Source organism: Balaenoptera borealis (genome assembly GCF_965194805.1).
Source record: "Balaenoptera borealis genome assembly, chromosome: 11".
Taxonomy (NCBI): domain Eukaryota; kingdom Metazoa; phylum Chordata; class Mammalia; order Artiodactyla; family Balaenopteridae; genus Balaenoptera; species Balaenoptera borealis.
In genome coordinates this window covers 43,555,103-43,573,957 of record NC_138868.1, presented here as the reverse complement: position 1 = coordinate 43,573,957, position 18,855 = coordinate 43,555,103, and positions in this window count along the sequence as shown.

Sequence of the window (18,855 nt, the reverse complement as noted above, 5' to 3'; positions counted from 1 at the left end):
GCCATTTTTTAATCTCTAAATTACTGAAGATGCCAAGCAGTGGTATCACTTATTGCTGTGGAGACTGGGTGAGGCTGGTTTCCCCAGAGACTGAGGGTGGCAGTGAAAACTGGAACAAATGTTTACTCTTCAGAACCTCTTCAGATTTCCACAAACATTTATTAAATGCCCATTTGTTCTTTTGTCATGGAATGGAATTCACACCCCCTGTAATCCCAATCATTAACTAAATGTAATCTGATCTCCAGTCAGCTGCAGGTTGATTCTTTGTATTCTATAATGCTTCTAGTCACAAACTTCATGCCATTCTTACATGATGCAATTTGAAATGATGTCAAGAGAGTTTGGCATCTTCTATTTCCTCTATTTATCGTTAAATCTATGACAGGCATAAATGTGGTCAGAGAAATCTGTCAAAACCCCTCCACTGTAATCTGGGGACCAGACACACACGTCATGGTGATGAAAGTTGTGGGGTAAATATTGCCCAACATCCTCCTTTGGAATTCTTGCAAAACAGGAAAGCCCCAGTTTCTGTGAAGAAATTAAAAGTAGCAATAGAAGCATCTTTCAGCCAAAAGGATTTAAGAAAGTCATTTCTGGAATTCTGGCTGTCGGCTTGGAAGATGACTTGAAAGACAGTATTTCATAAATAACTTTGTAAAGCCTGCCCTCTACTGTTCTTTGTAGTAAATGCAGCCAATATCCGTAGATTTATTTTATGATTGAAATGAGATCCTGAATATTTAATCTTCTGTTTAAGAGCACCTTCAAATGTGCCAGGCAGTGAATAGATGCTTTACATGCTTGGCGCATTTAATACTTACTATAGACCCGTGAGGCTATTATTCTTAATAATAGGAATAATATTATTCCTATTGGAATAATAGGAAACATGCTCAGAGAGGTTAAGTAACCTTGCCAAGAACACACAGCTGATAAGTCAAAGTGCCTAGATTGTAACCCTGGTCTGTCTAATGTTAAAGCTCAAAGTTTTTCTTCTATGTCACATTGCCTCCAACTTGCTTGTTATGCAATTTATTACGTAAAATACATCCATGTATTTTTTGATATTCATTATCATTTCAGAGAGCCATTTCAGATGCACAATTAAACACAAAATTGATCACAACACATACTAAAGACAACCATTCAAATGCAAACTCAAGGAAGCATTTAGACTTTAATCATGCTTCCTAGTCACGAATAATTCTCCCTGGTAAGTGGGCAATCAGCCACAGCATCTGAGTGCTCCCAATAAGATTCATCACAGGGCTGGTGCCATTTATGAAGATTATCTGGTTCCACAGGGCATGAAAGTTTAATTACAGTTGCCTCTCAGTATCCTTGGGGGATTGGTTTCAGGACCACCTGTGGATACCTAAATCTGTAGTTGCTAAAGTCCCTTATATAAAGTGGTATAGTATTTGCATATACCTTGCATATCCTCCTGTATACTTTAAGTCATCCCTGGATTACTTATTTATAATACCTAATACAATGTAAATGCTATGTAAATAGTGACCAGTGTGCAGCAAACTCAAATTTTGCTTTTTGGAACTTTCTGGAATTTTTTTCCAAATATTTTCTATTCAAGTTTGGTTGAATCTGTGGATGTGGAACTTGCAGATACAGAGGGCCAACTTACTGGGGACTGGTATTGCTGGAGGAAGTTAGCAGAGCCGCAGAAGACTTGAAACCAAGCAATCTCACCTCCAGACAATGTGTTTCCAGCCCCTGCTAGATCATCAGAGGAGAAACAGGGAAGTCTGACAGAATGACTTCCAGGCCAACAGTCTGCAAAGGGGCTTAGTCATTTGACTGATGTGCCCATGCCCCTGGGAGCCCTAAAGGTTTCACTTCTAGCCATACTGGGCTGCCAAAGAGAGCAGCTGAGAGGTCTCCTGGGAAGGCAGTGAGAGGGAGAAGGGCAGGAGCAGCTTTTATTTGATTTAGGAATCATGAGGATCCTGCTTTGCATCGGTGTAAATGATAGGAGTGTAGGTTATACATGTTCTGTCTTCACTTAGTAAATGAGGTCGTTTTATTGTCTTGGGTACTTGGTTGGCAAATATTTGAGACACGTCACCATAGAAACGTCAGGCCCTAGCCATCCACAAAATTCATTTGTCATTGAATGTTATTGATCACTTAATGTATCTAAAATATCACACTGTTGTGACAGAAGTATATGCAAAAAGTTTCTGGAGAAAACCCACTCAGGATTCCAACCTCTGACCTTAGGATTCTAATCCGCACAGTCCTTTGTGTGGTAGCACCAGGAGGTTTTCTTGTGTTATTTGTCCCCCTCCCACGTCTGCCAGGCTGGGACACCAGGGTTTCTCCCAGCTCCAAGCCACTGCTAGTGTGGGGCAGGGGCTGCCGTGGGAGCAGGAGCAGCAGGGGGGGACCTGGTGGGTGGGGCTGGGGACCCACTGAGCTGCTGTGGGCTGGCGCTTGGGGCAGTGCTGTCCCCACTAGGGCAGATTCTGTGTCCTGGGCCAGTATCTGATCCTCCCTTTATTTTCTTCCTCCAGTTTTCAATCTGGCCCAGTTCCAGGGTCCAACCAAATCTAGTGAGCAAGGGGGCCGTGAGTTGGATCATTCGGGGTCCCAGCAGAGAGCAGATGCTACCCTCCATCAGACAGGTAAGTAAAGAGAATTTTAGGGAAGGGATTATTTAGAAGGGTTAAGGGAAACCACAAGCATGGTGAAGTACCCTGGGGTGAGAAGAGAAGGCTGAAGGGACAGGGGAAGGGAGAAGATACCAGAACCCAGAGGGAATAGCTGCAGGAAAGGGACATTGGAACAAACTGTGGCTGTCAGCCAAGGGACACAGCCAGTCCTTGGCTCAGGAAAATAAATAGCCCACCCTCACTCTCGTCCTGCCCTCCGACCTCTTGCCTGTGCTTCCCATTGGCCAAATCCAACTGGAAGCCAGAAGGCAAAAGAACCCCTGGATGCAGTCCACAAAGGTCAATCTCAAAGAGCACAGAGAGGGGTGGACATGAGTTTAAAGTAGATCTGCACTGGGGCACATGAAAAATTTAGAGTATAGGGGCCTTTCTCCACCTGCAGCAATAGCTTGTGAGGTGGTGTGGTAGATTGGCTAAAGATAAAAGGTTTGTACTTAAAGTGACCGGCGCAAATACTGGCTCCATCACTATCTACATTTGTGGTTTTGAACAAATCACTTAACCCCCTCTAAGCCTCAGTTTCCCCAATGAGAATGTGATTCCCTACTGTCCAGTCCCCGCCAAGTATGTGTGCTGGGTTTTCTTTTTTAAGCTACAACCACCCTTCAGCCTGTTAAGAAACACATCCTGTTTTAAAGGGCCCGCCAGTATCCTGGGGGTGTCCACATGGGACCATTCAGATGCAGGTCAGCAAGGTCACATGGCATAGGCAGACATCCTTCTTTTGGTCATTCTAAATATGACATTCAAGAAGGTCCTTGCTTGGTTGCATGGAGAGCATCTGCCACGGCTTCACTGCACAGGTGATGGTACAAGCTCATGTCAATGATGAGAGACAAGGGGATCTCTGGAGGCATTGGCTTGGCTTCCACCAACTCCCTGACGCTGGCCGCAGACCCAGACGTGGCCATTTTTCACAGAAGAAGCCATAGCTCCCTGCGTGGTTCCGAGTCTAATCCTCGCAGTAACGCCGCTCCGCCATTTCCAAGGGCACCTCTCTGCAGGTCTCTGCACACAGGTGTGAATGTGTCGGGGGAGGGGGAATTTTTCTCTCCCCAGTTCTTTTTCGAGTTTATTGTTCTAGAACAAATGGCCTTTCAAGGTCTTCTCATCTACATCTGTAAATAGGAGCAAATGGTTGTTGTGAGGAATAATCTAATTTGTTATGCCGTGTTTACTTGTTGATACATGTGGATCACTAGCACTCTTCCGGGAATGGCTTTTCATTAACATGCAGAGGAATGAACTGTATGCCTACCGTACAGGAGGCCACAGCCTCCCCTGACACCTCCAGGGCTCCTGAGGGCTCCTCCCCCAGCTCATCCTCCTCACTTTGAGGCTGGAACCCTGAGCCAGCCACTTTTTAAAAATTTTTATTTATTTTTATTTATGGCTGTGTTGGGTCTTCATTTCTGTGCGAGGGCTCTCTCCAGTTGTGGCAAGCGGGGGCCACTCTTCATCGCAGTGCATGGGCCTCTCACTATTGCGGCCTCTCTTGTTGCGGAGCACAGGCTCCAGACGCGCAGGCTCAGTAGTTGCGGCTCACGGGCCCAGTTGCTCCGCGGCATGTGGGATCTTCCCAGACTAGGGCTCGAACCCGTGTCCCCTGCATTGGCAGGCAGACTCTCAACCACTGCACCACCAGGGAAGCCCCGAGCCAGCCACTTTTATTCCTTCATTCCCCAGAGAGCCACTAACTGAAGGCTTATGTGTATATGAGAGTCTTTTACTAAACAGGTGGAAATAACAAAGAGTAATTGCAGCCCAGGCAGAAAACCGAATGTCAAGAGTCATTATTCCTCACAATTCCTCACAGGTTTGGGGGAAATCCCAAAATAGCACTTCTCCTTGTCTGAGTTCAAAACCCACTGAGAACTAGATGCAGTAGTCAGACTGAAGAAGACCAAAATACATCCTTTTGTTTGTTTGGTTTTTTGCTTTGTTTTGTTTCATTAATAAAGGTAGGTGGGCAAACCTTTGTTATATTAGCTAAGAAGGCTTCCTAACATTTCATCCTTGAATTGGACTTACCCACCCAGACGATGCTGGAAACCCACAGGCCTCCCTTGCAGGGGGAGGTGGGGGAGTCCTATGAAACTGGGACACAGAGAAGCAAATAGAATGAGTGTTTTTTTCAGGATGAGTGTCTTTTTCATATTCCAAAATGAAAGAGAAGGGAGGTATAGAAACTTTCTGGGCTGTGCATGGCCTTTCCTTCTCTCTAATTCACAAATCTAAAATTCATCTGGAAATGCAAAGGACCAAGATGAGTCAGTGTACCTTAAGAAAAACAAAATTTGATGACCTACACTCTCCAATTTCAATATTTTTTATAAAGCTACAGCATTTAATGTGGTATTGGTGCAAGAATTGGGGCAAGAATATGCAAATAGACCAGTGGAGCAGAATAGAGATCACAGAAACAGACTCAGACATACATGGACAGTTGAATTACGACAACACATAGTGGAGAAAGGGTGGCCTTTTTGATGAACTGTGTTATTATTTGTATTATAATATAGAAAAGCATGAAAATTGATCCCTACCATGTGCCATATACAAAAAATCAAAACAAAGTGGATTTTAAATCTAAATGCAATTAATGTAAACAGTAAAGCTTTAAGAAGATAACATAGGAGAATATCTTTATGACCTTGGAATAGACAAATACTTTTAAATATTTAATTATTTTGTGTTCTTAGGACACAAAAAGCACTAATCGTAAAGGAAGAGATTGATAAATTAGACCAGTTTAAAATTAAGAATTTTGTTTATCAAAAGACCCTAATAGGTGAGAGAATAGGCAAGCCAGAGTTGGAGAAAAAATATATACTTATATATGTATTTATATATGTATATATTGATATATATGTGTGTGTGTGTGTATATATATATATATGAAGAGTACCTATCTGGAACATGTAAAAAAGCTGGCAAATTGTTTGTTTTTTTTATTAATTTTTGTTGAAGTATAGTTGCTTTACAATGTTGTGTTAGCTTCTTGGTGTACAGCAAAGTGAATCAGTCATATGTATACATACATCCACTCTTTTTTAGATTTCCTTCTGTGGCAAATTGTTAAATGGTCACAAACTCTCTCTTTCCCAGTATGCACACCCTTTTATAATGTGACTTTGCCATTTGTCTTATACGGAGACAGAGTCTATTTCTCTACAATCAGCCAACTTTCTAGCTGAATATAGTTACATGAGTAAGCTCAGGCAAAACTAGCAAAGGAAACACCAGCCAACACAAAAAAGTGATAAATTATTGTTTTATCAATGTTTTGTCACTATTAGAAATCAATGATAAATCATTGCCACCAAAGATTTTGAGGTGTTCTGTTACGTGGCAATATATAACTAAAACAGAACTCCTACAATAAGAAAAAATTAGGCAAAATACTTGAAAAGGCACTTCACAAAAGAAGTGTCCCAAAGGCAAATAAACATGTGAAAATATTTTTAATTTCATTAGTCCTCAAAGGAATGCATAAAAAAACCACGACATAATAGTAGTAAACATTCCTAGAAAGGTTAAAATGAAAAAGATACCAAGTGTTGACAGAGGTATAGAGCAACTTAAACTCATACACTGGGAGTCAGATGATAAATTGGTACAACCACTTTGAAAAACTATTTTGCAGAATTATAGCTGAACATACAAAACCCCTGTGTCCCAGTGATTCCATTCTTACGTATATACCCAAAGAAATGTGTACCTATATTCAGCAAAAGTCATGTACAAGAATATTCAGGAAAAAAATGGATCAAAGATCAAAATGTAAGAACTAAAACTATAAACTTTGAGAAGAAAACCTTGGCATAAATCTTTGTAAACAATGGATTTGGGGATTAAACAATAGATTTTTAGATATGATACCTAAAGCAAAGCCAAAGAAAAAAAGATAAGTTGTACTTCATCAACATTTAAAACTTTAGTGCTTCAAATGATAACATCAAGAAAGTGAAAACAATCCGAAAGATGGGAGAAACTATTTGCGAATCATATATCTGGTAAGGGATTTATATCTAGAATGTAGAAAGAACTCTCACAACTCAGTAATAAAAACGAATAACCCAAAGAATCTGAATAGACATTTCTCCAAAGAAGATATGTAAATGGCCAATAACCACATGAAAAAATGCTCGGTATCATTGACATCAGGGAAAAGCAAATAAAAACACGATGAGATACCACTTCACACCTACTGTAATGGCAATAATCAAAAAGGTGATAATGACAAGCATTAGTGAGGATGTGAAGAAATTGGAACCTTCGTACACTACTGGTGGTACTTTCACAAAAGAGTTGAGCCCACTTTGGAAAACAGTCTGGCATTTTCTGAAACTGTTAAATGTAGAGTTACCATATGATCCAGTAATTCCACTCCTTGGTATATATACCCAAGAGAAATGAAAACATATGTTCAGAGAAACAGCTGTACACAAATATCTATAGCAGCATTATGCATAACAGCCAAAAACTGGAAACAACTCAAATGTCCATCAACTGATGAATGGAGAAATAAAATGTTTATATTTGTACAATGGAATGTGATTCAGTGATAAAAAGGAATGAAATACTGATGCATGATACAACATGTTTAAAAATGTTATGCCAAGTGAAAGAAGCCAGTCACAAAAGATCTTATAATGTATGATTTTATTTATGTGAAATGTCCAGAATAGGGACATTTATATATCTATAGAGAAAGAAAGTAGATTAGTGGTTGCCTAAGGCTGGTGGGGGGGGCGGAGGATAGAGGGGAATGATAGGCAGAAATAGAGTGACTGCTTATGGGTACGGCATTTCTTACTGGGGTGATAAAAATTCTAAAATTGATTGTGGCAAAGGTTGCACAATTCTGTCAATATACTAAAAACCATTGAATTTTATACTTTAAATAGAGGAATTGTATGGTAGGTGAATCAAATCTCAGTAAAGTTGTTATTTTAAAAATGTCCTGGAAGTAGATGGTAGATAGTGAATTAATGCCACTGAATTAATGCCACTTAAAAATGGCTAAAATTTTATGTTACATATATTTTACCATAATTATAAAATTTTTAAAAGAATGTTCAAAATAACAATATTAAAAACAGCCAGACACTGGAAACAAGACAAATGTCCATCAATGATGAACAAAAATATTGAGGAATATCCATATTGATACATTTTTGCTATATTCATGCTATATACATGAATGAAAATGACCAAATTCCTGCTACTTGTATCAACATAGCTGAATCCCACAAAAATAATGTTAAAAAAGAGAAGTCCAACAAAAAAGTGTACATACTTTATTACTTCATTTTTATAAAATTCAATAACAGGCAAAACGAATCCATGGCATAAGAAATCAGGATAGTGGCTACCTTGGTGGAGCAGAGTAGTAGCTGGCAAGGGGCATGAAGGGGACTTCTGGATACTGATAATATTTACTTCATCTGAGTGATGATGACACAGGTATGCTTACTTTGTGAAAACCCATCAGGCTATACAGATATGATTTGTATAATTTTCTGTAAGTATGCTAGATTTCTTTTTTTTTTTCAATTTTTAAAAAAATCGTAAAAGTCACCCATGTAATTGTAATGCACAGCCAGGGTTAAATTATTTTTCTTCTTTTCCAAGTCACCAGTACCTTCTTAAGGACCCAGCAGAAGACAGCTCTAAAATTCTCCAAAACTTTTCTTTTCATTCTGTCATACTGAGCAATACCCCCTCTCCCCCTGCCCCTCACTGTTTTTGTTTGTTTGTTGCTAAACTTATTCCTGTATGATTCTGCTCAGAGAAGCTTCCACTTTTATAGCCAAACAAGTCCATTGAGGTGTGTCCCTAACAAAAAGACAGTTTTTTCCCCTTAATGGATTTTTGCTACCTTTCTAAGTAGCAATATATTTTTTCTTTCCATTACATATATAAAGTTCTTAACACAATCACTAGCATATAATAAGCATCCAATAAGTAGGGGAGGAAGATTGAGATCAGGAAACTGGAAAAATGGGATAAAAAGACCTGGAGCCAGAATCAGCTGATGAAGCTTCAGAATGGAAGGAACCAAGTGGTAGAGAGGGAGAGAAAAAGAGTAGGGGTCAGCAAGTAATATTTCTAGTGTCTGCTTCCCCTGAAATCCAAGAAAAAGTGAAAAGTGACTCTTTTAGAACCTCTTCCTGTGTTGATTTGTGTGTGTGTGGGGGGGGGGGGGGAATCCCAGGAATTGTGTGATACTGCAGCCATTGCATAAAACTGCCAGCATCTGGAAAGGCACATTCTATTTGCATTACTTTGCATGCAAAAAGTGTGCAAGCAGGGGAGCTCCATTTCTCCCCGATGCTCGGCCCTTCCTGTTCTCAGGTTTAAATTGTGAGAAGGACTCTGGCAGGGACTGCTGGTGCACACCGGCATCTACACTCGCCTCTTCCTCCTGGGCACACACCTAAACCTCACTTGCCAGCCTCCCTTACAGTTAAGTGAGGGCTTGTGATTGGACTCTGCACAGTGGAACATGAGCAGAAGTGATGGGGACCACTTACAGACCCGACCCATAAACCCCCCTACGTGATACTCAGTCTCTTTCCCACCTGCTGGCTGCATGGAGAGGATACCAGGGACCCTACCAGGGTGAAGCCTCAGGATGAAACAGCCTGAATAACTCTGGAGGTCCCTCACCCTATCTATCACCAAATGAGAAGTAAACTTATTCATTATGTTAAAAGTTTGAGGCTGTTTGTTCTTGCAAGTAACTCAGAGGCTAGGGTTATCTCTGTGTCTTTCCTGATCCAGGAGTCTCTCTGCCCAATCTCTCAGGCTCATTTCTCCTCGGACAGCTACCTGGTGGCCCAGAGTCTCCCACAGCTAAGCCAGCTTGACTTTAGAAGAACTCCAGGATCTCCGATTATTTCTCCCTTTTTCCTTCTATCCTATTCAAGTAACTAATCAGGCATAAAACCATGGGGTTAGGTGAGAGGAGAGTGGAAATCATTCCAAAGGTGTCAATTAAACTTCCTGCCCTAGAAATTCCACTTGTGGGAATTTATCCCAAGGAGGTTAATCAATAGAAGAAAAAGATGTGCATTGAAGCATTAAGCATACTAACAAAATAATTAGAACCTGCCTAAATACGCAGCCATGGGGGAAAATGTTAAATTATGTTCAGTTCACTCAACTAAATATTATGAAGTAATTAAGCATGATAATTAGGAAGTCTACATAACAAGATAGAAATTTTATTAATGTACTGTTAAGTACAAAAAAGCAAATTATAAAATTGTGTTTTCACAATAGTTAGCACTATGTAAAATTACATATGCATGTGGGTAAGACAAGCAGGCAATGAAAAAATCAAAACAACTTGATTTGTCAAGATGCTTAAAATATGGGTGTGTTTTTTCTTTTATTCTGATAACTGGTAATGCATTTATAATGTTCTTTATGCATAAAATTAAATTAAACTTTTTCCTGAAATTGTATTAGTTATGAGTTAGATGAGGTGATTATCAAATCAAAGTAATTTATGGGGCATTACTTTCCCAGTAGGTATTTATGTTTTTAAAAGGAGTTTCAAATTGATAGAAAGCATGGGGCTTTATATTTGTTCAGGGAGACCTTTCCTTTCTGTTTTTACTTCCTGGAAAAAAAAAAGAAGAGTTTTGGGTCATTGGGGCAGAAACAAGACTCAAAGATAATTAATTTGCCTGTACTACTTCAGTGAAGATTCAATAATGCAGGAAAAAAACAAAAGTTTTAAGTTCTCAGTGCACCCAGTAAGACTTTCCAAGCCAGGCACTTTCTAATGGTCAGGAAAACAGAAATAACTTTTTAGATATTTTAAGCAGAAGGGGATTTAGTCCAGGGAATTCGATGTTTGCTGTACAGTTGAAAGGGGCTGAGGAGCAAAAGTGAGGGAAAGCCATGACTGGCTCTGAGACTTACTTCTAGGACTCAGAAGCAGGAAATCACAGAAGCCGGAGGAAAACTAGTGATGATCACAGCTGGCTGCAGCCCCAGCACTGGTGATTCCCAGGGGAAAGTCTGGACCTTTGAAGCACCTCCCATCTGCTAAAGCCACATGTCTGTTCATCAGTGCCAGAGGAGCAATACCATAGCCTCCACCTATTTTCCGCATTCCAAATCTTGTTCAAGCACCTCTGAGTAGTGCAATCTAGCACAGAAACCTGGCAAGGGATTCTGGAATATTTTAGTACTCAGGCTTCCATCCATCACAGTACAGGGGAGAGTAGATAAGATGGGGAATGGTGTTGAACTGCCAATAAACAATCTAGCACAACCGCCCTGACAGTAGAACTTACTTCCAACTTCACCAACCTCTCCAACCCAAGAGTAGTTCAAAGAAACCTTGATTGACATTCAGGACCTTAAAATAAAAGCCCTTTGCTTAGATCCAGCTCTAGGACGGGAAATATAGCATACCCTCCCATTCTCTTCCTTTCCTAGTAGTGCAAGGGCAAACTTATAGTTAGGACTCCCATGGCTGTTGGATCTTCTCATGCAGAAAAGAGTAAATTCAAAGGCAGATGTTCTTCTCTGGATCCATCCTGGCTGGCTGGTCACAATGGGGGTCACTTACATAAGTGACTCGGGACTTGAATGGAAAAGCAGGGTTCCGTCTGAACCATTGTCTCTCAGGCAGTTGGAAGATGCCAACCACAATGACCCCACTCCTGGCTTAATTAGACCAATTGGCCCTTCCTTTGAACCTGCACTTTTAAAATCAGAGATGGGACTGGGGGTGTGTGTCAGGTTAGTATAGTCTAGGTTGTGCTCAGTGATAAGGGTCACTGCCCCAAATTGTCAGCTTATCTTTGATCCTTTCTTAGAAGCACTCAGATGCTTTATCAATAAAAATAAAACAATACCAGGACTTCCCTGGTGGCACAGTGGTTAAGAATCTGCCTGCCAATGCAGAGGACATGGGTTTGATCCCTGGTCCGGGAAGATCCCACATGCCTTGGAGCAGCTAAGCCCGTGTGCCACAACTACTAAACCTGCGCTCTAGAGCCCGTGAGCCACAACTGCTGAGCCCACATGCCACAACTACTGAAGCCCGCACACCTAGAGCCCATGCTTCCCAACAAGAGAAGCCACCGCAATGAGAAGCCCGCACACTGCAAGAAGAGTAGTCCCTACTCGAAGCAACTAGAGAAAGCCCGCATGCAGCAACGAAGAACCAACACAGCCAAAAATAAATAAATAATTAATTAAAAGTAAGTAAATAAATAAAATAAAACAATACCATTATAGCTCATATTCCTGAGAGCTTACCTGTACCAGGTGCAGTGCTAAGCATTTTACATGTGTTGTATCACATTAATTTTGGAAACAACCTTAAGATAGACATATTGTTACACCTGTTTGAGAAAATGGAGATTTTAGTAATTTGCCCAAGATTCTGCAGAAAGTAGTGGAAGAGCCACTTTGGAATTTGACTGATATTTTTTTGGTTTGTGCAATAGGACTTCTGGTCCTCTTTTCACTTCCCCATACATATTTACCTGACAGGGGCATGTTTCAAAGCATAATACAATGCAGTGGGAGCTAAGCTTATCAGTAATACACTCAGGACAAAGTTAATAATAGGTTACTAGCAGTGAGATGCATTTTTGTGTGTTGTGAGGAAGAGGTGGTCCCTAAGTTCATTGTGTTTTACTCTAGACTAGGAGTTCCAGGAAGTAGACAAGAACCTAGCCTCCATTCCAGCCAAGGTTAAGTTCAAGAATGAGTGTTTTGAGCTTCATGCCCTTGAGTCCGTCCAGCCTCAACAGAATTTGAGAGGGATACCTAATGGGCTGTAAATGGAGGTATTGGATCTTGGAGTCTGATGGACACAGTCCTTGATGTCCCAAAGCCTTCCATTGCCCTATCAGGCACCGTAGGGAGGGCGTGTGTGATACCGCTGTGTTCCTATGCTCCTCCTTCCACTTCACCCACGTGTACACAGGTTTGTACCTCCCAGTCTTGAAGGGGGCCCGCCCCAGAGCTTGGGGTGGAGGGCCCTGCACTGCGTAACTCCAGGAGGTGGCATGCATATTCTAGTCCGTGTGCGTGGCACCCCCACAAGTCGTGCGGTCCACAGCTGCTGGGGTGAAGTCATTCAGCCAGGCGTTCGGACGGCCAGCTAGACGGGCAGCCGCACACAGACATCTGTCCTCTCAGCTGTCTGAGACAGTTCCTTGTGAATGTGCCCATAATAAGCCTTCCTGGAACAGAGCAGACAGTGCCATTCTAAGGAGGAGCCCTGGGTCAGCAGGAGAGCTCTGTGGAGGAGTAGCTGGCTGATTCATGTCCCAGGAGGAATGCTGAAAGGCAACTTGGTATTCTCCCAGTAATCAGAGGGGAAGAACCAAAAGTTCACATCCTCACCCTCAGGCACAGCTGGGACCCCACAGAGACCACATGTGTGGGATGGCCTGCATCTTTCCTTCCCAGGTCAGTGATAGGTCAGGAACAGCATTTGCTCTGCCTCAGCTGAGACTGTGAGATGTTTCCTACACCACAGGTCTAGGAGCTGAGCCATGTACCCAGGACACAGCCTTGGAAAGGTCATCAGTGCTGTTCACAGTGGCAACAGCTCCACCTGGCTGCCCTGGGGTGAGATTCATATTCTGATTGGGGCAAAACCAGAATTGGGCTCTGGGCCTACTGAGGGTTGCAACAAAGACCAGACCAAGTAGAGTTATTTATCCAGAGGTGGTAGAACAGCTCTGCAAGGAAAGCAAAAGATGAGGCTGTACAGAGGAAGGAGGAAGATAAATCATGATGTGAGAAGGCAGGGGATTGGGAGCCAGGTGGGGAGCAGAGACAGGGCGAACAGGAGGCTCAGGCCTGAAGCTGTGAGCGCTGCAAGAAGGGGGGCAGGCAGGAATGCTTCTGCAGGGTGTGCGTCCCACAGTGTAGGGCCAGGCCGCTGGAGACGCATCCAGTGCAGATTCCTGCCTCTTTGGTCGCATTCCCCGCCCCTCTCTGTGTGCAGCCTACACCTGGTCTGAGCACACCGTGCTCTCTCCTGCTTCCCCGTCTTTCTCTATAAGTGCCTTGGCCTCTTGTCTGTCTGCTCAGCTGGTCCCAGCTCTGTGAAGTATTTCCTGATCCTCCCCTCCCCATCACCCCAGCACAGTTAAGGGGACTTTCTGCCCTGTGTACCCACAGTACCATCCACAGACCTCATTATAGCAGCTATCACATTGCTGTAATTATTATAAATGCCTGTCTCCCCTGCTAATCCATGAGCTCCCTGGGGCAAGGGTCACATTCCACCCCTTGCATGGGGCCTGACATATCATAGGCTTTCAAAAAGTCAAGTGAATGAATTTTTAAAAAATTTCCTTGGATTCAGCTGAAAAGGCAATTGCAGTAATTTGAATTGTGCAATTTCTACTGTGTCGTCTTTGAAAAACAGTTTTACTTTTCCTCCTACTACAGATGACTCATTCCTCGGGCAAATAATGCATTTCAGAACTTCACTACAGCCAATCTTTTGAAAATCTTTTGTGAGTGCTCTTGCCTAAAGACAAAAACACGACGAGCTTTCGTAATCCCTCAACTGGGTTTTGAGTGATGGAATACTAGAGAGGTTTTGGAACCCCTTTGATTACTGCAAAGCATCCAAAGACAATTGGGTGGGTGGATAATGAAAATAACAATGCGAACATTGGCTCCATGTACTGATCACTTAATAAATGGTAGTGAATGTTGGGCATTTGGATATGTGTGGTGTCCCTTATCTCATTAAGTCCACGTACAGAACCTTACAACATGAGCATGATTGTCTGCATTCAGATGAGAAAACTGAGAATCAGAAAATGTAGGTAACTTTCAGGAAAGTGGCAGACATAGGATTTGAACTCAGGTCTATCTGATTCCAGAATGGTGCCATTTACAACAATGCCCTGTTTCTTCTAGACTGAGTAAAGAAGCCATACACTGAAGATGGATGCTGATTTTTGACAAGACAGCGTGAAGGTAAGGCATTCCTGGGCAATTGTTTTAAGTGGACAGAGGTGAAGACAAACATCTGTCCCCCATGACACTCACATGATACCCAGCCACCTCCATCCAGCTGTCCTTCTCTGTCCACCCACACGTAAGGGCATAAAGACCCTTTTCTGATAGGAGCAAAGATTCTTGCTCACTGCTTAATTACAACTTACTGCTCCTTGTTCCAGCAATACCATGGCAACAAGTAGCATTGGCACAGGAATCAAAAGGGAGAAGCGTTGCCTAGTAACAGAGTAGTAGAAAGAGCTTTAGGATTCTGGATGCTGAGTTCCAGTTCTGATTCTGACTACCTGGGGCACTGTGGATAAACCCAGCTCCTCTGAGCCTCAGTGTCTTGTCATCTGTAAAATGGGCATAATAGCAACAATCTTGGAGGGTGTTGCCATGACTGCATAAAAAGCAAATCATTCCATGCATGTAGGATTACTGTCAGGATCATTATTTTAGGGAGAAAAATATTACGTGCATGGATTAAATCAGAAAGGGAAATTTTTGAAGGACTTACTAGCTTATCTGACTTATTTTAGCTACTTTGTTATAAGGAATGTAAATTGATAGAAAATTTCTGGAAGGTCTTTAAGAACCATCAGTCAAAATTTAAATATGGGTACCCTTTGACTTGGCGACTTCCCTCCTAGGAAATACCTGCACATGTTCATAAAGAGACATACAAGGTGAAAAACTGGAAACCACATAAAATGTGCACTAAAGAAGGACTACCATAGATCAACACGATGGAACATTGTGCAGAAGTTAAAAGAACAAGGCAGGTCCTGCTTCCCCACCATGGAGAGATTTTTAAAATATAAAGTTTAGTGAAATGAAAGTAAGTCATAGATGCACATCCATCCACAAATATACTCATAAAAATGCATCTTGAAAAACCTGAAAGGATCTATAATAAATTGTTAACAGTAGTTACCAACTTCTTGCCGTTTCCAGAGTAGGCTGTAGATGTTTTGGCCTCTCTACTTTTTTTTTTTTGCCATGCCTTGGGGCATGGAGGGATCTTAGTTCCCTGACTAGGGATAGAAACCTTGCTTCCTGCAGTGGAAGCTCGGAGTCCTAACCACTGGACCGCCAAGGAAGTCCCAGCCTCCCTGCTTTTGCATATGCCGTTCTGTCTGCCTAAAACGGTAGGCCTCCTTTCCACCTGTGAGCCCCCGCTGGTCCCCAGAGTGTAGGTAAATATCATCTCCTCTCTGAAGCCCTCCGGGTTCCACTGGTGGACTTCACATGTCCCTCCAGGGCTATATTGCTTATATCATGACACTGGCACTGTAATTATTTGCTTGTGCGTCTGACTCCCCGACTAGACTGTGAGATCCTTGGGGAGCAGAATCACATCTCATCGTCTTGGTTACTCCAGGGCCTACTCAGGTGTTTGGTAGCTCACCGAATTGAAACAAGTGGCTAAACATTAACAGAAATAAGAACAGCGGGTGAAGGCTTTGAGCCCCAGTTTTCTCAAAGACACCATCCCAAGCCATGCCTTTGTGTCCATTCATAGCTCAGGAGGTGTGCTGTAGGAGAAAAGGAGAAAAAAGTCACAGATAGGGAGCGAGCTAGGTAGAAATTGCTTGAAATAAAAATTCAGAGGCATTGGTGTTCGCAAGCCATTCTGCAATCTGAACAGCAGGTGGCGCAAGTGACCTAGAGTTCTCCGACCGACACCAAAGGAACCCACAAGGTAAGGTTTTGGAAAAATTGGGAAGATGGAAGCATGAACATGAGCCTCTGTTTTCCCTGCCTTGTTGTGGCACAAGACATGAAAGCAGATTCAGTGTTCTCCCCTAGGATTTCAGTTCCTAGATATCTGGCTTTCCCGCCTCTGTTCTCCACCGTCTTCAATCCATCCTCACTCAGTTTTGTTCTTTGAAAATGCACGGACCCTGTTGGGGAAATGAGCATTTCCATTTTCACCAGCGGCTGTGAATATTAGTAAAACCCATTTGAAGGGCAATTCGACAATGCCTGTGAAAAGGAGAACACTTAGCTTAGAGAAGACAAGCAAGCACTCAAGATTTACTTAAATACTGCACTGCATTTATGGATGGGATGTTTGTCAGTATTTGAATTTTTTCTGGAGGCAATTGATTAGTCAATTCTTTAAATGGTAGATAAGCAAACAAGTCTCTGCTGACTGTAATTAATGTTCAACTTTATATATTAATTAGGGTAGGTAGTTATTTTGGTAAATTTGGTAGTTATTGTTATAACTTTATGTAATGAATTTATTTATGGCAAACGCAGGCATGCAAGTGCATAATAGCTAGACAGGCTAAATAAATACCATACTGTTGCTGGGGAGGGTTGTTATTTTTGTTTTGTGCAAAATACATTTATTATTTCAACAAATATTTAGTAAGCACATACTATTTATGCAAAAACTACTTACGGAGTGACTACCACATGCTAGGCACTGTTTCAGGTGCTAGAAATAAAATGCATCAGTGGCAAACAAATTCTCTGTCCTCGTGGAACTTTCGATCTAGTGAGGGAGATAAACAAATAAACATGTACATATATGGCAAGTGATTATAACTGCTATGAAAAAGGATAAAGCTACCAAAAAATAAGAGTGATGGAAGCTGTTATTTTAAGTTGGGTGCTCAAGTTCTGTCTTTTGTGCTGGAGATTCAATGTTGATCAAAATCAGACATGATTTCTGCCCCCCATGGAACTCTAATGTCAGGGGGAGGGAAAGCCACTACGCAAATAATGACACATACAATTGTCTACTGCTATTAGTGTCATGAAGAAATACATGCATGGTGTTATGAAACCTTGTTAAAGGGAAATTTGACCTCTTTGGGGAGGTCAGGACGGATTTCTCTGAGAAAGTGATGCTTACACTGAAGTAAGAAGATGCTTGCACTGCTTGATGTAAAGCATAAGTAGAAGTTAACTAAGCCAGGAGTATAGAGAATATTCCAGGCGGCGGGAATAGCCATTCAAAGGCCCTGGGGCAAGAGGGAACAAGGGGGAATAGGGAAGGGAAAGAAAGCTAGAGAGGGGAGAATAGGATGAGGGGATAGATAAAAGGAAAACTGTAGGCCATGTTAAGGGTTTTGTCACTGTTCTAAAAAGATGAAAAGTTATCTGAGTTTTAAGCATATGGCAGCATAATTAGTGACTAATTCAAAAAGATGCCTACAGGTGCTCTGTAGGGCCTGGACTCGAGAGACTCCGATTACATGTGGGATAGCCCACACCATAGCAATAGTCCCTGCAAATGATAATGTTGACTTGGACTAGGGCAGTAAGTTGGAATTCAAGAGCAGTGGGTGGATTTGAGAAACTTTTAGGAGGGAAAAGAAATAGCCTTTGGCGAAAAATTGGAGATAAGATGTACAAGATAAAGAGATACCAAAAATAACTCTGAGATTTCTGGCTTGTGTGATGAGATGAACAGTGGTGCTGTCCTCTAAGACAAAGAGCACTGAAAGAGGACCACATGTAGGGGGTAAGATTTGGGGCCTGTTGATTCTGAGGTGCCTTTGAGACATCTGCATGGAAATATCAAGTCAAAGTTGGAGTTATGGGCCTGGAACTTAGAAGAAGAGGCCAAGTCTGAAGGTCTAAGTTTCCATGTTCTTTACAGAGAACTGAAGTTGTGGGTAAGGATGTGCTCACCTAGGAAGAGGAACATTAACATTTGATCGTGAAAATGAGAAGGATAGACCTGCAAAGGGTACAGGGAAACCAGAGAAGAAACCAGGAGAATATTTTGTCTTTAAAGCCAAGGGAGGAGTGTTTTCAGAAGGAGTGAATGGTCCAGTGGGAGCCCCTGCTGAGAGGGCAAGTAAGATGAGGCTGGGAAAACGTCCCTTGGACATGATCACAAGGAGGTAATCGAGACCTAAATGGGAGCTATTCTGGTGGTGGGCAGCGCCAGCATCCTACCTTGAGTGACTGAAGGGGGAGTAGGGGAGTAAGGAAAATGGAGACATTAAGTAGAGACAACACTTTGGAGGAGCTTAACTGCGAAGGAAAAGAAAGAAATGGATGGGGCCGTGGAGTTGGAGGAGCCATCCACGCAGATACTGAAGTCAACCAGGTAGAAAGCAGAGATGGGGATGTAAAGGAAGACGATAAGCCAGGTACTCAAGTCTTCAGTGGATGAGAGCTCATGACT